Genomic DNA, 19,639 nt, shown 5'->3' with positions numbered 1-19,639 from the left:
GTAGGACGAGGTGATAAGAACTTTGAAATAAAATCCCGATTTGCCCCCAGCCGTAAAATCCAATTTCAGTTTCAAATCCAGTTTAAGTGCCATTTTGTCGAGTGGCAACAAAAAAGACAGATGTTATAGGCCTCGTTAGGATGGGGATCAAAGAGAATAGGCCTGTAACTAGAATACAACTAATACAGTTCCGGTTCATGTTGCATATGTGTCAGTAGCGCAATAAGTCTCATCTTTCTTTAGTTTAGATTCTTTATGTGGTTGTACATATGAAGCGATGTTGGGCTTGGTGGAACTAAAGGTAAACTGCAACAACAACAAAAAAGGACATCCACAAAAGCAGAAGTCATGCTGCTTCAGGCAAATGGACCAAAGTGAAGAGTACTGCAGGTGTAATATTCACATTTAATCAAAGAGCAGAAACCAATCGTGTTCAAATGAACTACACTCTGCTTTCCACACTGCCCTCTTGTGGTCGACTGACTAAGTGAAGATGAAGGAAGAGGCGAAGGTTTTTGCTGATGCAGAAATTGACATGGTTGACATGTCAATTTTTCTGTGACCAGGAGAAGCCAAGAAAAACATATTTTGAACCCAGCTTGACTACCTCTGAGTGAGCACTTGAACTCTGCACAGCTCAACCTCTCTCTCACTCTCTCAGGCTCTCCATCTTTCTGTCCCCCACTCCCAGCTATAATCAGAGCCTCCGTGGCAGGAATCCGAGTAATGTTTTCCAGACTCACGCTTGCTGTCACCACAGTTGTACACCCAGTGGACAGACAGCAGGGAAGGGGCAAAGATGCAAGTTGAGATATGTGATTCCCAGCTGTACAACACACATCTTGTTAACCCAAAACATTCGCATTTGCTACCGCCTCTGGTTAGCATCAATTTTCGGCACATGAACAGAAAGCAAAGTGTATGTCTGTGCGTGTGCGTGTTCTACAGGCTAAAGTCGAGATTACATATTTGTTCTGAGTTGGAAGGAGGAGGAGTGTGACCACCGATATCTTGCTCAGCTGTCAGACCGTTTAACCGTTGCTTTTCCCCTTTCTGGAATTCACTTGTGTCTTGTGCACTGCAAATGTCCCAATGGGGTCATTCGTTTCTGAGTGACCAGAGGAGTTTACAAAAAGTAAAAACGCAAGTAGCTGAGACAAGTCATCTCTCTTTATATCCATCATATTAAAAATATTTCTCCAAGTCAAAGAAGCCAGCCTTGAATACAAAATAATACAGCAGTAGTTGAATTATGAAACTGTACAAATACCCTTAAATCAGGTTATGGATAGGTACTATAAGATTTGTGATATCTATGCACCTTAATTTACTATGACCAGTGGCAATTGCTCTAAGACTGCAAGGGAAGTTCAGCTTCCCCTAAAATGTCAAAAAGTAAGTGATCAAAAGTGTGTACCTACAGTTGTGTGGACATGTCATTGACTAAATATGCGCTGCAACGCGCTCAATTTTTGCTCTGAATCAGCTTCTTATTACCGGTTACGACGCGACTGTCTTATTATTCATTCCCGCAGCTTCACTGTGCTTTAAAGGACAATGAGCGTGGACTGCTCGGACGCTGGGCGTGGAGAGAGTTCAGTGTAGTTTGTCCCAATGCATTGAAACGAGACAAGTCATGCTCAGCTTTTCTGCATGCTGATTGGATGATCTGTCTGAGGCTGAATCTCTTTTTGATTGACAGCGAAATGAGCCAATCACCGATCTTATGGTGAAGGCATCCTTTTCATTTTTTTGAAAAGGAACGGAGAGGAGAATTCACGTATCAATAAACGGACACGTTTTATGATGTAGGCCGAAATTGAGCTTCCCCTCCTTGACAGACCAGCATCTGCCATTGACTCTGACATAAATTTACACTGAATTATATTCAAAGAGCATGACATTAATTCGTTGTAGTGGTATCTGGAAATGACGGCTCATCGACAGCCCACGTGGAGATAATGTATTGTAAAATAAATCCTGACTGTAGATGATGTCTCAAGTCGATCATGTTTCTCCCCATATGTGCTTGGCTTGATCTCTTTAACAGCTTTGAAGCAATAAATGATTGACTATGAGAGGCGTGATATACTGAGAGGCACCATGGAAATGATACAAATATTGTTTTATTATATCGATTTCATCATTTTTATAGCCTTTAACAAGAGAGACAAACCAGGCTTAACCTTATGGTCAAGAGAACACATACTGCTTGTAAAGCCATTACTTCGGGATAAGGTCAACACACGTGCGCCCAACATGTTAGAGGGTGTAAGTCTTTCCTTGCAGTAATGGGCTGTTTGTATATAACCTGTCAGGCTGACAAAAAAGCGGCTTGGTTTTGAAAAACAGCCTTACTCTTAACACAGAGTTAACGGGACCCAACCTTTTCAAAGGCTCATACAAGACTAGACAAACAGGGCCTTGGTAGTTTGCCACACCGAAAGTGGGTAAGCAGTTACATCCCAGACGGACATGTCGTCATGGCTTTTTGTGCAACGAGCCCTCTGTCTCACTATTTGGCACCCTCACACAACTCTACAAGAAAATAGGGAATCCAATATTCAGACCGAGGGGAGGAAAAACCTAAAATCCCACGTGACCTTGACTGTGGGAAAATCTCAAGTGGGAATTCTCTGCTCCTGTGCGCTCTCTCTCGCTCTCTCCCTCCCTCTCTCCCTCCCTCTCTCTCTGCTTCAAAAAATCTTCTTTCCTGTCTCACTTCCTCTGGCAAAGTTTGTTCCCAGTAATCTTGAAAATTTGACTTTCCAGTTGCCATTGACCATTTGGTCAAGAAGGTCAGATTTGGGAATGCTTCGTAACCCTTTCGGGGACAGCGGTGACTACAGTGAACAGTGTGTCACTGTAACATGAAAGGGTTAATGTGGCATAACACCACAACCAAATGTCAGACTTACACGAGGGTGTGGAACTAACCGCCATGAAATTTCACCATCATGATTGATGAGGCGCAGTCTAGGCAACATCATTTTCAACACCGATCAAATTTGTTTATGGATTTGCATAGACGACAACGGTAAGGAGCCTGAAGACGCACCATTTGAGAGAAGTTGAATACGTAATGCATGACGCAAGTTGGTGGCATCTGGAGCTTGCTTTTAGTCATTATGTAGAAAACCGGACCAAACAACTGAATAGACATGCACACATAGTACAGCAAGCACAACGGCAAACTACAGAAATTTGTTTGTGGCACCGACCATGTCACCATCTGTCCAAAAATGTGCATCTCCCACTCAATTTGTCATTCTATTGTTCTGTTTTATTTTCACAAGTCTTGGAACTTCCTAGGCTAACCTGGGACCTCCGGTATCGTAATTTGTGCCATCTCTTGGAAATGTTTGTTGGTATGACAATAAAATTCCGTACATCATATTAATCGAGTCAAAGATGAAATTATTAAAACTTTGGGGGGGGGGTTTCCCTCACCTTTGTAAAACTGTCTAAAGTGAGATATGTGAGAGAAGCCAGCAAGAGGAGACTGCGGCATTAACCCCATGGCTGCAAATGAATCTGTACAGACTTCTAAAATGCGCCTATCAACTACTTTTACACACAACTCTACATGTACTTCCAACAATCAAAACACACTCAAGCCAACTAAATGTGGACATGAGCCAGACAGTCGCTGAGTCCATGACCATCTTCAGCTCTCAGCATTCCTCGCTCACGGTCTCCCTCACCATCTTTAATCACATACGTGTCATATTTGATCTCTTTCACAGTAAAATCCTCACGACTTTGTTGAACATCCCCCAGTCTTTGAAATTGTAAGGCATGCTTTAAGTTAAAACAAAAAGGAAAAAAAAGGAGCGCAATGGTAAGGACTGAAAAAGAGAAGACTAAGAAAAGGAGAAAATGCGTAGAAACAAAATAATTGTCTTATATGACAGGCCGGTGCGGTTGTGATGTCAGAGTGAAAGAATGCAAGCCATGCGGGCTACAAATAGGAGCGAGGAAAGCCAGACGAAAACGGTGAGGAAAGAATCGAGAAAGAGAATGCAAGGCAGGAAATTAGAGAATGATGGCGATAAGAGTCCCCACAAGGAGGAATTAGAATAGCAAAAGAGGCTGACTGTGAGTTTGTGTTCTGACATAATCACCAGTTTGACAATTTAGGGCCAATCTGGCACAGAATTGACACAAGGGGGTTTTTCCCCAAGCTGTTCATGTTGAATATGCCTGCCTCCCTCAAGAGGCTAAAGTGTGTGTGTGTGTGTGTGTGTGTGTGTGTGTGTGTGTGTGTGCATATGTCAGACCAGAAGTGGGATGTTTCCACACTTAAGAGAGCTAAGCAACACCAGACACAACACGAGCATGAAGTTAAAGGGAGACTGGACGACACTTGCATGCACTCGCTTTTCCACTGGGGCAGCAGTTTGGTCATGCATGGTATTTCCTCCAATAACCCAGGAAGGCATATCTCAAGGGTAAATCGAGTGTTCTGAATCGTTCAGAGATGTCTGGCTAGATTAGCGTCGGTTGGTTGTGTGTCAATTCGTAACTCTGCGGCAGGTCTTTCTTGCTCTGTGTGGGCCATTCGAAATCTGAATTTTCTGAAGGTAAAAACTTTTTGGTCATTCAAATGTTTGCTTGGCATCATCGTCATGCTGAAAGAGAAAATGCGCCTGCGACCTTGACGAAAGCCCCATTCATAGCCAAAGAAAAAAAAACGGGATGCTGCAACAGCATGGTATGACACTGTACCTAATCAGGTCACCACAGCTCTAATCGCTTTTGACGCTGATTAGAACAAAACCGATTGACCAAATCGAATGAAAATGCTCCATTATAAACGCTTCAATCGGAACACATACCGTATTTTTCGGATTATAAATCGCAGCCGATTTGTGTGTGAAATTATTAAATCATTTCAGATGTTATTTTCACATTAAACCGCAAGTGGGTGCTCTAGATCTGTGTTGATAAATCGACAATGAGTCTGACGTAAGTGACGTAGAAGAGGAAGTTATTTAAAACTGACACAGAGGATAAAGATGTCATTGGATTTTGTGATTTGGAGTGACACTGATCATTTGGTATACATGTTAGCGTGTTTTTTATGCTATAGTTACCTGTATAACGCTTTTTTTGTTTTTTTTTTTTACTGTTCATTGAACATAAAACATATACAGTAATAATTTGACAGAAAATAAGGTAGATAAAAAAGTAGATCAGTCTTCATTCAACACAGTTATTATGATCAAGGGAGTAGGATGAAGTAAAAAACTTATCTATTCCTACCCCGTTATGTGTTTATATCTGCTAAATAATTTTTATATCAATCAGAAAAGAAAAAAATAAGAAGTCTCCATTAAGGCTCATACTTTACCCTTAACGGTGATATTTTTACAACTTTTGGTTTAACTCTTAATATGTGACGTTATATAACTCTTAATATGTTAATCAGTTCGTTGTTTTTGCATCAGGTAATGTTATCATATCGTACACTTGTTGTTCTCTATTTTATTTTAATTTTAAATTGACTATCAAGATGACATGTCTGTTCTTGGTGTTGGATTTGATCAAAGTTCCCTTAAAAAATGTGACTTATACTGCAGTGCGACTGATATGTCTATCTACGGTAGATGGTACAATTGGACAAGCCAGTCTGCGTCTTCCGTCTTGTCATAAATATGTAGTGATGTCACTTTAACGCACTTGAAAATGGCGGTTTCTGGTCTGTGGCGACAGAGCTCCTTTTAAAAGATACTTGTAACAAATTTTCACAAGCTGTGGCTTTAATAAAAGTGTAAAAAATACAGCTCTAAATAGACAACTGAACTCCACCCTGATAAAAACATGTAACGTTTAAATTGATCGGCGCATGTCACACAGTTGTTCTGATTAATGTACTGGCGCATATAAACAGCAGATCAGAATAGATCATGTTACATGCAAACAGTTGACCTGAGATATTCAATTTGGAAAAACAACAAATCCGCATGTGAATCCAGCTAATGTGTTCTGAATCTGTTTGCTGATGAGGAGTGGGCCAAAGTACTGATCAAGCCTCTAGAGACTGAAAGTTACAGAATCTTCTGATTGAAGGGAGTGGCTCAAATGGTTGTGCAACAAAATACTGAGTTTAGGGTCAAGGGACATTTCCTGGATTTTTTTTCTTCAGTTAGGCCACAAAAATAAATCACTGTCTATTTCAGGCGTGTCCAAAGTCCGGCCCGCGGGCCAAATCCGGCCCGCGGTCGAATTTCATCCGGCCCTCGGCCCCCGTCATAAAGTCAGTGCCGTCTGGCCCGCAGGTTGGGCGCAATGGAACACGTGTTGCATTGACTGAGGTCTCGTCAACTGGTGAGTGATGTTTCATAGAGTACTGCTTCCCTCTAGTGGCTAAATGAGTAATAGCATTCACTAAATGAGTAATAGCATTTAGACACTAGAGGGCATCACTCACGAGTTAACAAGACATCACTCCGTGTTTTGTATTGACTGATATGTCATATTTCAAATTCCTGTTTCAAATGAACCAAAAGAAATTCTTAAGATTGTTGAATTTAAAATAAAAATGGAAATGTGAAACAGACTGGCTTACTAAAATTTGTTGAACAATATTGTTGTTCAATGTAAAGAATGTCAGCCAAGGTCGGCCCCCCGACATTTTACCACATAAAATCTGGCCCCCTTGGCAAAAAGTTTGGACACCCCTGGTCTATTTGGTAGCAACTTGTTCAGAATTATCTGAAAACATGGAACGGTAGAACATTCAACCTGTCTTTACACGATAAAAAGTATTCCTCTACTCATGCAACCAAGTCTCATCTTCATCTTTTTCCAGCTGTCCTGTTCCTTTGCTTTGTCCGTCTTCATCCCGTGCCTATTATTCTGCCCCACCCTCCGCTCCCTCTTACATGTCGTTTCCTCAATGTTCTTGAAAAGTACTATATTCATCCACCAAAGAACCCCAAAAAACAGTCAATAGAAACAGCAGCAGACTATTTTGTTTGGCAAAGGCATTGAGTTTTACAAGCGCAGTACAAATATAATCCGTTATAATGCTCATCCTACAAACGTATGTTAGTTATATAGAGCCCTCCACAAAAAAAAGTGATAAAAAATGTATTGGAAAGGGCATAATTGAGAAACAATCTAATAAAAACAAACTTCAGAACCTTTTTTTATACTTAGAAATACAAATGCAGATTCATTATGCTGTTAAGGGATGTCAAGCATTAGTTAGGTGTCTGTATTTCAAATAGACCTTCTGTCACACTCACACTTGTCATCGTTGGAGCGGGTGGGCCTGTGGGAGTCTGTTTGACATAGAGCTTTGAAGATTTATGTTTGGTAGGGAGGTATGAAATTCAAGGCGTTGCTGAGAAGTGAAGACCATCATTACTTATTTGGGGGACAAAAAGCACCCTTCCAGTTCCACCATGGAGAAATTAATCCTCCCACCGCAAACATCAATCAAACACATTTGCATTGTTATCAAAAGATTTGTTCCACTTTTGACCAATAAAGATGGCATAAATGGGATTATTAATCTGCTATGTTTATTTCACAGTATATGAAGTAATCCGGTTCTAACAAGCATTTAAACTGTCGGAAGGAATTGCTGATTGCTGATTGCTACATGTACTCATCACACCCTAGATCAGTGATTCTCAGCCGGCGGAATTCAGGCAAGGACTTAAAAATGAATGCTAAAAAGATTGAATCCACAACTAAAGCCACAGGGAGGCAAAGATCTTTGCGGCAAAGAGTATTGACTTTGCAAACGCCAAAACTTCATTCGTAACCCCGGTATGTAACGTGTTACTGAAATCTTAAAATGTGAACTATCCTGGGAGAATTGGAATGCTAGTCCCGATACCAATCGATCCGCGACCCAATGCTCAACCCTAGTCGTGACTTAATGACCTTGGAAAAAGTGGGTGTCACCAGTTGAAAGGTCCAATCCAAGATCCAAACTTGCACATACTCATCTTTGACACTAATAATCAGATAAAGACCAGCATGTAGTCAGTCTAGTTTCTCCAGTGAGGCTGATTTTATTCATCAACTGTACTCGTATTCATTTGCTTTTTAGACATGCATGTTTGTTTGGGAGTTTTTTTTTTTGTTAGTCTAGTCCAACACTGCCTGGTCTTCTCAGCCTCCCTCCTGCCAAATTCAAGGCCACACCTGTTCAAATTGTCCCGACTTTATCAAAGGCTCATGAAAGGTCTCAGTTAAAGGTTAACAAAAAGGTATGCGGTGAGAAAAGAAGCTCTTAAAGTCTTCATTCTGTTTGTCACCATAGCTAAGGCTCTGAGTACCCGTTGGGTGGACAAGGCAAGGCATGGCTGTCAGAAATGATCTAGAAAGCACAAGCTTTGTTTTCTGTTGTAATTTATGCCCTTTATTGAAGAAGCAACCGCTTCATAAAGAAGGTTAAACCTGTGAGCGCCCGAGTGAATAATTGACGAGCGTGCTAACAAAGCATTCGGTCATCAAAAAAATTAGAGACTTATTTACTTTGTCTAAAAGGAATAGCCTCTGCAAAAATAAGGCTTGTCCTTCCATCATACTTTGGTCAGTGTGAATGAAATATTAACGACGTATGGTGTGCAGTTGTATCAGTGTAGACAAAACTATGTCAAAATGGCAATCTATTGTATGACGTAACGTATGTTACCAAAGAGTGGTAACCGTGCTAACAGACACACTGCCTGAATTAATAATCACTTCATAGAAATAAACACATTTGAAGTGGATAGCTTCATTTTTCCTGTCAGACAAAATGAGCGTATCCACTGGTTTCTGTAACTACTTTTACAATGACATCTGCTATGCCTCTATGTCACGCAAGATGTCAATCGCACAGCACACACTGCCTGTTGTCTGTTTGAGAGGGAAGACATTTCATCTGCGCTGTATGTTGCACACACTGCACAATTGACAATAAAGCTGGACTTGACTTGATTTGCCTGTACTACATGGTATCGAACTCTAAAGCTACATTTACAAGTGTTTACAGGAAAATGGGTGGTGTCTGCGACACTCTGTATTTTGGCACAAAATCTACAAAACCATTCAAGGCAGACCCCAAAAGGACCGATCAACCAAAACAAACAAACAAACAAACAAATAAATAAAGAATAGAAAAATATGTACGTATAAGTAATAAGTATTAATTATTACTTGAATGAAACCACGAAGAAAATCAAGTGAGGAAATCACAAAATAAATTCTGTAGAGGGGATATATAATTTATTTTGTGATTACCACGCTTGATTTTCTGTTTTGATGCATTATTTTCCATTTTCGTAGTTTAATTTAAGAACAGTAATAGTTCATTTACATTTTTCAGTGGCGGTCACGAACGCCTCTCAAGTTGAACGGAGGCCTCTCGTGTTGAATGGAAGGAGCGTAGCACCATCTAGTGGAGGCATTATAGATTGCATCTTATCATGTGAAGTGTCCAATGTATGAAAAGAAATTACAAAATAGCCATTCATTGAAGATGCGCCTCATAATCCAGTGCGGTAAATACGGTACTATTACCGTATACTACGGTACAGGAATCCGCAATAGCGAAATTTATGGTGGATTTTAAAGCTCTTCGCGGAATTGAAAGAAGTCCACGGAAATAAGTGTGAGGTGCAGAATACAGCTTTCATCCAGGCAGATCGATGTCGTGGTCACACTGGCTACATTCATACCCGAGGTACGCGATGATATCCAATTTGATTTAGATTTTTGGGGGGGGGGGGGGGGGAAATAAATACGCTTTTTTTATGATCTCGTTCACATGACAAAAAGAAATGTGTCCGTAATGTGACACGCATGCCCATAAAGCACGACATTGAGCGAAACATGCAAGAGACACGACACGCTGGAGTATTTACGGAAGTAAATGTGAGCCAACGTGTAGGGACTCATTTTTTGTCATCTTATATCGACAAAAGAGCTTTGCGCAAGGTGGTGGAATTATTCTGGAACAATAAAGCAACGCTTTTCCATCTCTTCATTTCATGGGGGACCTTTCGTAAAGAAGGCGCTACGTAATGGAGATGTCGAGCAAAAATGACGCCGCGTAACGGAGATGGCTAGCAAAGATGACGTCACGTCATTGTCGCCAGTATGAAATGAGCTGTCTGTCTAGTTTAATTAGTACACTCCACAGTGTTTTGGTTTTCCAACAAGAATTTTTACTTCATAAGTACATTCATTTGCTTTATAACTGGTCATTTTTATTTTTTTTATTTTAATTTTTGTAGCCTGCTGAATATCAACTTTCAAGTCACAGAATCAAGATTTGCTCTATACACAATCAGGACTATTCTCGTCAGAATCGACACCTTTTCCTGGGGGAGCGAATTTATTCCAGATGGGTAAAACGCAACAAGTGATGTCCACAAATCCCTCCTAAAGGCCTCCCCTCTATTAAATACTGTTCTCGAGTTTCTTAATTCAATACATTCTAAACATGGGTGGCGCTTGACGATTTCTATTTGAGTAGGAAGTTCCTCCATTCTTTCACCCCAAATAACCACTTTATGCTGTGTTCCATCAACAAACTGAGGTTTTGGTATCTGATTGCATAGGGTGGTTGGGTGTGTCAACAACAATAACAGCACTGACAGCATGGCTGGGAAAGCAGGCAGAGAGGAACTGCAAGTACGAAGAGCAAAGATGACCATGTTATAAACACAGGGATAACTGTCTTCATGGATGAGCTGAACACAACACAGACTATTTGGACAGGCAGCATAAATTGTTACTTAATGCTACATTTACGGATGAAAACTCTATTTTTGGTTGTTATAGCGTTCATATGAGATCAGTGTTTTGTTTTGTTTTTAAATTGCTTTGACCACCTACTTTCTTCCATGTGTGGGTAGTGGACCAACGTTGAAGATGGACCAAATAAATATGGGTCTTTGGCAGGTGTAACATGAGGTGACCTAGTTCGCATCAGGGTGAGAGGTTCAAATTTTTAAGGTAGGGCAAAATACTGCTATTGTGATGAATCACATCCTTTTCTTACAGTACAGTATCCATAAATCAATTTAAAATAGAGCTATTAGAACTATCCAATTGGCTTTACTTGGTTTTTTTAATCAAATATTGAACTGTGAAAGAGCAATTAATTAGCGTAATATCAGATTCAAGGTTATGCTATGCAACAGGAGCATTTTTTTATTTATTACTTTATTTTTTAACATTGAGTTGTCTCATTTACAGTAGGTTATGTTAATCGTGATATTATTGTTGTCATAAGGAAAGAGTTGAGCAATACGTTACTTGTAGTTACATTATCTTTGCCCCCGCTGCGAGGTAATAAAATAGTTTTACAGTAGGTTTGGAGAAACATTCCCGAAGTTTAATTAGAGATTACAACACCCATACTTAACATCATCTTTTAACAGTCGTGGTCCCTTTAACAAACTTTCAAGACGGCGAAAGCAAAGAGCGAGAGTGCGAGTGCGAGAGCGAGAGCGAGAGCGAGAGAGAGAGAGAAAGAGGGAGACACACCCTCGATACTGTATGTACAAAAATGGCAACGGGGCTGGTATAGATCTGGCCTCATTTTGAGGGTGGTTTCCAATCCCACAGCAGTCAGAGCCGCAATACTGGCTCCAAGCAGTAACTCATAACACTTAGTCACAGCAGGGCAAGGTTCACTGTGCTACCTTTGGGATGTGGGAAAGAATTGAGAAGCTGTTCCACAGGCTTAAAACGTACCATGTATTCCCTCTCTGGTTTACTCTGACACACAAACATTGTCTCACCAACACAGTCTCACGCACACACATGCGCACTGTCACACGCACGCACACCCACACAACTGACTGAAGCACATTCAGTCTTTTGTCTCACTTGTCCTTTTTTTCACCCATTTGAGTAGACCCTTCTCTTGCCTCCAATTGTCATATTGCTACATCATCCAAACACTTTGACCTTTTTGCCTGCTGGCTCTCACAAACTTGTCGCAGCAAGAGCAGTTCTCCATTGAGGTCATGCAATCAAACTTTCCATATGGAGTTAAAAGTAGACTTCATTGTAAATGGCATGAAAATACGTCTGATAAGCTGTAGGCAGTCATAATCATGGCTGAGTCTACTTTTGATATCGGTGCTTCTGTTATCTTAGGAGAAGGTCCAAAACTACTCCCTAGAACTTCGTGCTTGAGTTTATACAGCCGGCGCAGATGGCATAGTTAACATCGGTGGTTAATTTTCGACTTATGTAAAACTGCCGCCATAGAAACGGTACTCGGTCATAAACCCAGGACCCGCCCTTTGCACAACAGTGCAAGACTAGCGATGCAAAACTTTTCAAAGAAATTGAAACTCACAATAATTCGACTAGGGTGGCATGGTAGTCGACTGGTTAGCACATTGGCCCGACTGCGGGATTTGATTCGGTCCCGGCCTTCCTGTTTGGACTTGTGCCTGTGTGGGTTTTCTCTGGGTACTCCGGTTTCCTCCTACATTCCCAAACATGCATGGTCGGTTGATTGAACACTCTAAATTGTCCTTTGGTGTGTTTGTGAGTGTGAATAGTTGTTTGTATATGTGTGCCCTGCGATTGGCTGGGAACCAGTTCAGGGTGTAACCACGCCCCACTGCCTGAAGACAGCTGGGATAGCCTTCAAGTACATCCGTGAGCCTCCTGAGGAGAAACAGATCAGATCATGGATGGATGGATGGAAAAATGTAGCTGCAAACATGATCATGGGAATGTTGTGCTGTAGGGATGCTTTAGTGGATTTGAAACTGGCACACTTAATTTGACCAACATCATCAGGAAAAATATATCTGTTGTTGCACAAAACTTGATTGTTCCAGCATTTTGCGACAGACCGCAGTTTATTAGTCGTCAAAATAATCTGGGCACATGCATTGCTTTCCGTGACCTTTTTCAGACACTTATTCCAAAATAAGGAACAGCCTCAAAAATAGAGAAGGAAGAGAAGGACATACACAGGAAGTGATGTGACATATGCGCAGAAAATATAAAATAAAACCACCTTAAACACGATCCTTGAGATCATTTTTTTTGGGGGGGTTAGGAAGACATGAGCCAACACCCCACCCCGTCGATTACCTTCCACAGGGAAATATAAGTAGGGCTGGGTGACTATATGGTTGAGAATCGTGATTTAATGTGACCAGCTGCGAGCTGTGAGCATATTTACTCCATCAGACCAGGTGGAAATGTGCGCAAGTCTACGACACACTATTCCCACTTCCATGACAGTTTCAGTCGTGCGACTGACGGTGCGTACTCAGTTGTTCTACGATAGGCTGATATATACATTGGCACACATTCACTCACACTCACCACAGTTCAGGAAGTCCAAACATGGACATAGTTTACGAGCAACTTGAAAGAGGCTCTATCACGCGTTTCAAAGATCAGGTGAGTGGGAATTTTTGCCTTTTATTAAATGACATGTATTCGATTAGGTGGGCCGGTAGTCTAGTGGTTAGCACGTCGACTTCACAATGCAGTGGTTCAATTCCAGCTCCGGCCTCCCTGTGTGGAGTTTGCATGTTCTCCTTTGGGAGTGAATTAGTTAAAATATCTAGTGTGCCCCACCCCAAAAAAGCAACAAATTTGGGCTGATTTTATTCGTGGAACAAATCTCCATTCAACGATATGTTCTATTTTGATATCAGGGTGATTTGAAGTTTTTTGTCACATGCTTCATCATGTAACTTTTTACAATCGCAGGTGTTGGACAGGTGTGATACTGATTTGGCCGCCATGTGCATGTCTGATGTTGCTCATTGCGGTCCCAGGAATGCTCAGAGAAGTTTGTGTGAATGCTCAGGCGCATGGAAAATTAGAGGGAACTTTGGTCAGTACCACGGTGAACTGTGCTTTGGAAAAACAAGAACTGTAAGGACTTCTAAAACTAAAGACTCTTTGTGTTTTTTTATGTTATGTGTTGTGTTTATTATTTTACTTTATATTAACCGTCTTGTTAATCACTTTGTTTACAGCTGCAGCGGTTGTGAAAGCGCAATCTAAATCAGAATGGATTGTGTGTGTGTGTATTGTAAAACTAAAGACTGCTAAAACTTAACTGACAATAGTGTGTTTAATTAACTGCAGCGGAAGTCATTTCCATGCAAAAGCGAACATGTCCAAAGAAACCATTGCAACAATAATGAGAGATTAGTTTGATGGTTTCCAAAACAGCTACAGAAAATGTTGCCGTCTGTTTGTAAACTTCAGAAATAATCCATCATTCATAATTCTCACACAATCATCCTCTAAAAAGAACCAAAACAACCATTTCACAAGATCTTTGTATTGTGCTTGCAATGGAACAGAGTCCAGAACTTACAGTGTAGAAGTGGGCCGACATCTGGGCTAAGCCGCAACTTTGTCAGAGACCAAAATATCACCAAAAGCAGCTCATTAAGATTGTAAAAAAAATCCCCAAGAGGCATTCATTCATTCATCTTCCAAGCTGCTTGATCCTCACTAGGGTCGCGGGGGGTGCCGGAGCCTATCCCAGCTGTCTTCGGGCAGTAGGCGGGGGACCCCCAAGAGGCAATGGAAGTAAAAAATAAAAAAGCATTTTTAAAAAGTAACCCTCTGTGCAAGTGCAGTCCAAAAGAAACAAAACTCACCATGGGGTGGAAATTTTGCGAAAATGGTCTTGACAATACTAGGTACGTTTCGTTTTGAATAATCACACTTATTTTCCGGATTATAACCCACTGCTTTTTTCCCCACTTTTTTTAACCCTGGTATTCATAATGTGGCAGTTTATTTATGATTTTTTTTTACTGACGAGCTCCAAGCCCTCAATAAATTTACCAATAGTAGGAGCGAATATAGAGGATATAGTAGAGTGAAAATAAGTATCGAGTCGAATTAAATGAGCATCGGGAACAAGTGCCATAAATACAGCCATCTTTGCAGTATGACCCCAATCTCTCTGTCGTTTATTTGGGGACAGCATATCCGACTTAGAATAAGTCTGTGCAGCCCCTGCATCTCCCCAACAGGTAACAAACTGGTTTCCAAAGGCTCCATTTCCTTTAAGAGAGACGACACATTACAGTGAAATTAGCTGCATTCTGCATTGTTTGGAGAGGTGGGGGGCATAGCGTGTTTAATATCAGTAAAGGTTTTTAAAAGTCCATCTGTCTGGCCTCTTCCTTTGCAAATATCCCATCACGTGCAGATTAATAGGAAGCGGCCAACGTGTGTACGAATTGTTTTTTATTTCTAAATTTTGCGGTTTTGTTACGGCTTTTAACCAGGTGTGTTTTGTGGTCCTGAAATTACGGTAAATCAATTAAACTAGACAGAATATTTAACAATTGTGTATTTTGTTCAAACAGCTGTTGATTTCCTTACATTAGATGTCCTTTCAGCCAAAAACAGTGTCACACAATCCCTCTTAAGGATCTATCATCCCCCAAGAAAGGACTGCCATTTAAAGGGGATTATATCACATTTACAGCTGAGTGCCTGTCATCTTAGTTCCAGGTGGCAGCTGCAGACAGGCCCTCAATGCTAGAAGTCCTACCCTCCACATGACCTTGAGGTAACAGGTCAGCTGTTCCAAGTAGATTGAGCACAGAGGAATTTTCCCCCACCAATGCTGGCGCCTTTCTTCATGTTCTATTTTTCATTGCAACACCCAAATTACAATATAACCAACCCTATGACCACAATGGTGTGTAGTAGAGGGACCGCACCCGACCATGACTTGTATACACACATATATGCGTGTCTATGCGTCTGTGTCATTTTGGCCATAGAGGCAGAAAATAACATGAAAATGCCACTGGCTGCAGAGCAGGAACTTTTACCTTGTGCCTTCCACTGCAGTGGTAGGGTGGAAGTTTGGTGGAGGGCATAACTATTTTTTGGGAGGTGTTACTTCTGGCAGTACTAGATAATGGTCTCAGTTAAAGAGACACTACAATTCAGTATTTACCACACATTTTTTAGTGTCGATACGATACAATTTTGGCAGAAAAGTAAACAAAAACAAATAATTTCCAGACCTTTTTTTGCGATGTTACACAAATTACAAATTCTATAAATAACAGCAGATAAAACTGTCAGAAACTGTGCAGTACAGATCATCTCACATACATATCATTATGCAGTTTGGCTGGGCAATTCTCCAATACAAGACGATTTGATATGTAAAGCAATACATAGGGTGCGATGCATTTGTAGGACGGTTTGGATTTCAAAGTAGAATGATTCAGTTTGGTTAGATTCAGTGGGACTGCAATTCGATTCGATATGGTGCTGCTCTGATCAAGAAGGTATGATGCAAAGGGTTTCTTGTTGTCATTTTAAAGACATATAAGAAAACCTTTATTTTTAGTACAACGGAGAAATTCCCAAATGAATGGACTTGTCAGGTCTGTAAATGGGGTATTTCCTACAAAGACATATCTCTAATAAAAGACAATATGATATGCATCTCAATATGTTTTAAAGTGGAACTAATGTGTTGGCTACAATTGAATGCATTTTTGTTACACCCTATTATGCATTTTCTTTTTTAATGCAGTGCCATATATTTGGATTCAAACACGTCGCACTGTCTGACAGATGCTTTGTTTTTACAGACTACACAAAGCATCACAGGTGGACAAGCTTGCTGACGAACCGTTCACACCCCCTGTGGCACTTTCTCAGCAAAATCCACCCTCATTCTGAGGTGTCTGTCCCAAATATATTCTTGGTTTGTCAAATACGAAATAAATGCCCACACAAAGCAAGTCATTGAAGTTTGCTGCTTTTTAACGGCCCCACCGTATCGCTGACTGGCTCCATAAAAAGACAACCAATGTCACGCTGAAATGGCATTCCGAACTCCAGTGTTTATTCTATATTTCGAACAGCCCATGTCAGCTAAACTTTAAACGGTGCTGGTATTAGCTCTATAAATAGACACAAAACTCTGCCAGCAATCTGCCGTTTATGTGGTTGAATGAAGATTTTCTGAGTCACCTGGTGATGACGACACTGGACAAGTCACAGTTTTAAGTAGCAGTGACGTTTGAATGAATGTATGAATAAATTGAAAGGAATTCACTATTGATGTCATGGGTTCCTGCCCAACTAAAATGGTTCCAATTTATTCGGACCTATATACATGAGCGGAGCGCGACTTTTAATGCGTTGATTACGAACTTGATACGTAGTTCAAATGCTATAACATCAATGGCGTTCGGCACAGCGTTTCCACCCCTTGCTGGCTCATTCAACAACCTCCAGAAGCCAGCACGACACAATGCCAGAAATCACTCTAAATAGCTCCCGCAATGTCTCAAAAGCGTGGCCGAAGGAGCAACTCCTTCCCCCCACCCCCCACGAAGCAGGAAACGTTGGCAAAAGTTAACGTTTAACGCAACCCAGCGACAGTGCGTGCGGGCACTTTATGCTAGGTCGAGGAGTATGCCACGCGTGGGCAGGACGTACCTTAAACAGTCGCGGTCAAACGAGGTGATGTTCTTGTCGGGTTCCTCGAAGCCGTAAAGCTGACAAAGTCGGCCCAGTTCGGCGTGACTATGTCGCTTCGGTGCTTGGTGTCTGTCAGTGCTGCCGGCGGCTTCCTCCGGACCCTCCCACTGCTCCCACACCCATTCCCACCCTCCTCTACACGCGCGGGACTATGCGACAGCGCCACACTCACTCTCTTCTCTCTACACGCGCTCACAGACACGCTCACACAACTAACTAACACGCACGCACACACATGAAGTTGCATGAATATATCATAAGTGTTGTGATAAGTTCTGCTGTGATGAAACGAAAACATGACAATTGCTTCAGAACTTCCCGAAAAGGCTCAATGGGAGTGGCGTGGAAATTAGCCCCTTCCTTCTCTTTCACCGAAGGGCTACAAACCAACCTAAACCCGGAAATTTGGACAGAACCCGGCGGTTGAAGCGTGAACGATGTGTTTATTTTGAGCAAAGCCGGCACCATGTCGTCATTGCTTCAAGTACAAATACTCAGCGGCCGTACTTGTATGCTGCGTACTTTACTGTGGAACCCCCAAATTCGAAAAAAGTGTTTGGAGTTTACCAGCCAAATTTCGAGCTATCAAGTTCTTACGAAAGTTGGCAACACCAGTCAGTGATACTGTACCAGTCACCGGCATCTTCTTGAGACAGTTCTGCTGTCAGGAAGTAAATGGCATGCATGGCTGAAAGGACGTTTTTGTAAATTAACTGCATCAATGTCAGTACTCTCAAATGTAGTTAGTCAAATCGTAGTTACGACGTTAGTACTGCAATAGTTAACAGCGCATTCTGACTTCAATACAAATTTGGGTTATGTTGCTGCTGTAGGAATGGAACTATCTAACCTATATTTATAGCCCGACTTTTTTAAATTGCATTACATTTAGATATGGGTACAGTGTGTACAAAGAAATTACACTTCAGAGTAATACCCAGCTTGATCCACTCTAGTGTTCTCTGCTACCAAAATAGCTTCCCTGAAAAGTAGCGAGGTCACGACTTCAATGTCCTCTATGGAAAGCATGAAAAACGACATGGTGATAAATTAATAACATTATTCCAAATGTCTGCTTGGCTATTTTTTTTCAACAACGTGATTGTGATTTCAGCTCCAGCAGTCCAGCATTTGAGATATATGCCAATCATGTAACCACAAACCTAAGCTGTGAAGGTGACCTCAATTGGTAGAGATGGCAATCAATGCAGCGCTGGACTGTAATACACTGCCATAGCCAGAGGGGGGAGTGATTGATTCAGCATGAAATAAGTGAAGCTCTTTTACATGAACACACACACACACACAGACAGACACACACACACACGCGCACACGCACACACACACACACACACACACACACACACACACACACACACACACACACACACACACGTTGCACTCTCAGATATATAGTGAATGACCCAGGAGGAATGTAGAAAGAGGGGATGAATGAGGCAATGTACTGGAATTTCTTTGTCGTTTCCTCCGATCCGAGCTACAGTACATTCCACACCTCCCCAATTGTCTCTAAACAGCTCACATGAACACGCTTCATTAACCACACATTCCTACACTGTACATTCGAAATGAATCCTCCCACAGGGGGAGTGATTTTAAAAAGCCTACTCCCCTCATTCCTTAGATACTGTAAATAGATGTTAGACATCAGCTGTCTTTTTTTTCCTGTGCTGTCCTCCCAAATGTGCCAAGAGCATACCATATTTACTGTGTTCACGCCAAAACATATGGGAGTGGTGTGTCTGTCATTTCACTTTAGTTTATGAGAAATGCATGGGGTCTCGAAACTCTTTCTGTCAAGATGACAGCATAACATTACTGTTTTCTACTGTCTGAAACGGTATGCCTCCCATATAGATTAAACGCTTAACATGTTTGGAAGTCATGTGCAGCGCACTGTTGGGACTTTCAGGGTCAACACTGCGAGTCACTTGCATGATTAGCTTGGCACTGTTTTAACACGGGATGCCACTCATAACACACCCTACCCAATTTTTAATTGTGCTTGGGACCAGCAGTGGCTGGGTACTACAGTATATGGGAGCCTGACCAGGAATCAAATCCACACAATGTGTGTGAAAGGTGGCACCGTATGCAGGTCACATGCATCCCAGCTCTGGCCTCCCTGTGTGAAGTT

At 41.4% G+C, this 19,639-nt stretch overlaps 1 protein-coding gene across 3 annotated transcripts in view; it reads right to left on the bottom strand.

Annotated features, from left to right (window-relative positions):
• Window positions 1-19,639, bottom strand: part of LOC127609118 (unconventional myosin-Ic-like) — a 58,444-nt gene that overhangs the window by 36,158 nt on the left and 2,647 nt on the right. Inside the window, exon 1 of one of the 3 annotated variants that reach the window (XM_052078853.1) lies at window positions 17,440-17,621. The exons of the other annotated variants lie outside the window; for them this stretch is intronic. The gene's annotated coding sequence lies outside the window, so the exon portion shown is untranslated. Of the gene's footprint in view, window positions 1-17,439; window positions 17,622-19,639 lie in introns of those variants that run through there. 3 annotated transcript variants of the gene reach the window in all.

The sequence above is a fragment of the Hippocampus zosterae genome, chromosome 10 (assembly GCF_025434085.1).
Source record: "Hippocampus zosterae strain Florida chromosome 10, ASM2543408v3, whole genome shotgun sequence".
Lineage (NCBI taxonomy): Eukaryota > Metazoa > Chordata > Actinopteri > Syngnathiformes > Syngnathidae > Hippocampus > Hippocampus zosterae.
The sequence above is the reverse complement of the archived record's forward strand: the minus strand, read 5'-3'. Positions and strand labels throughout refer to the sequence as shown.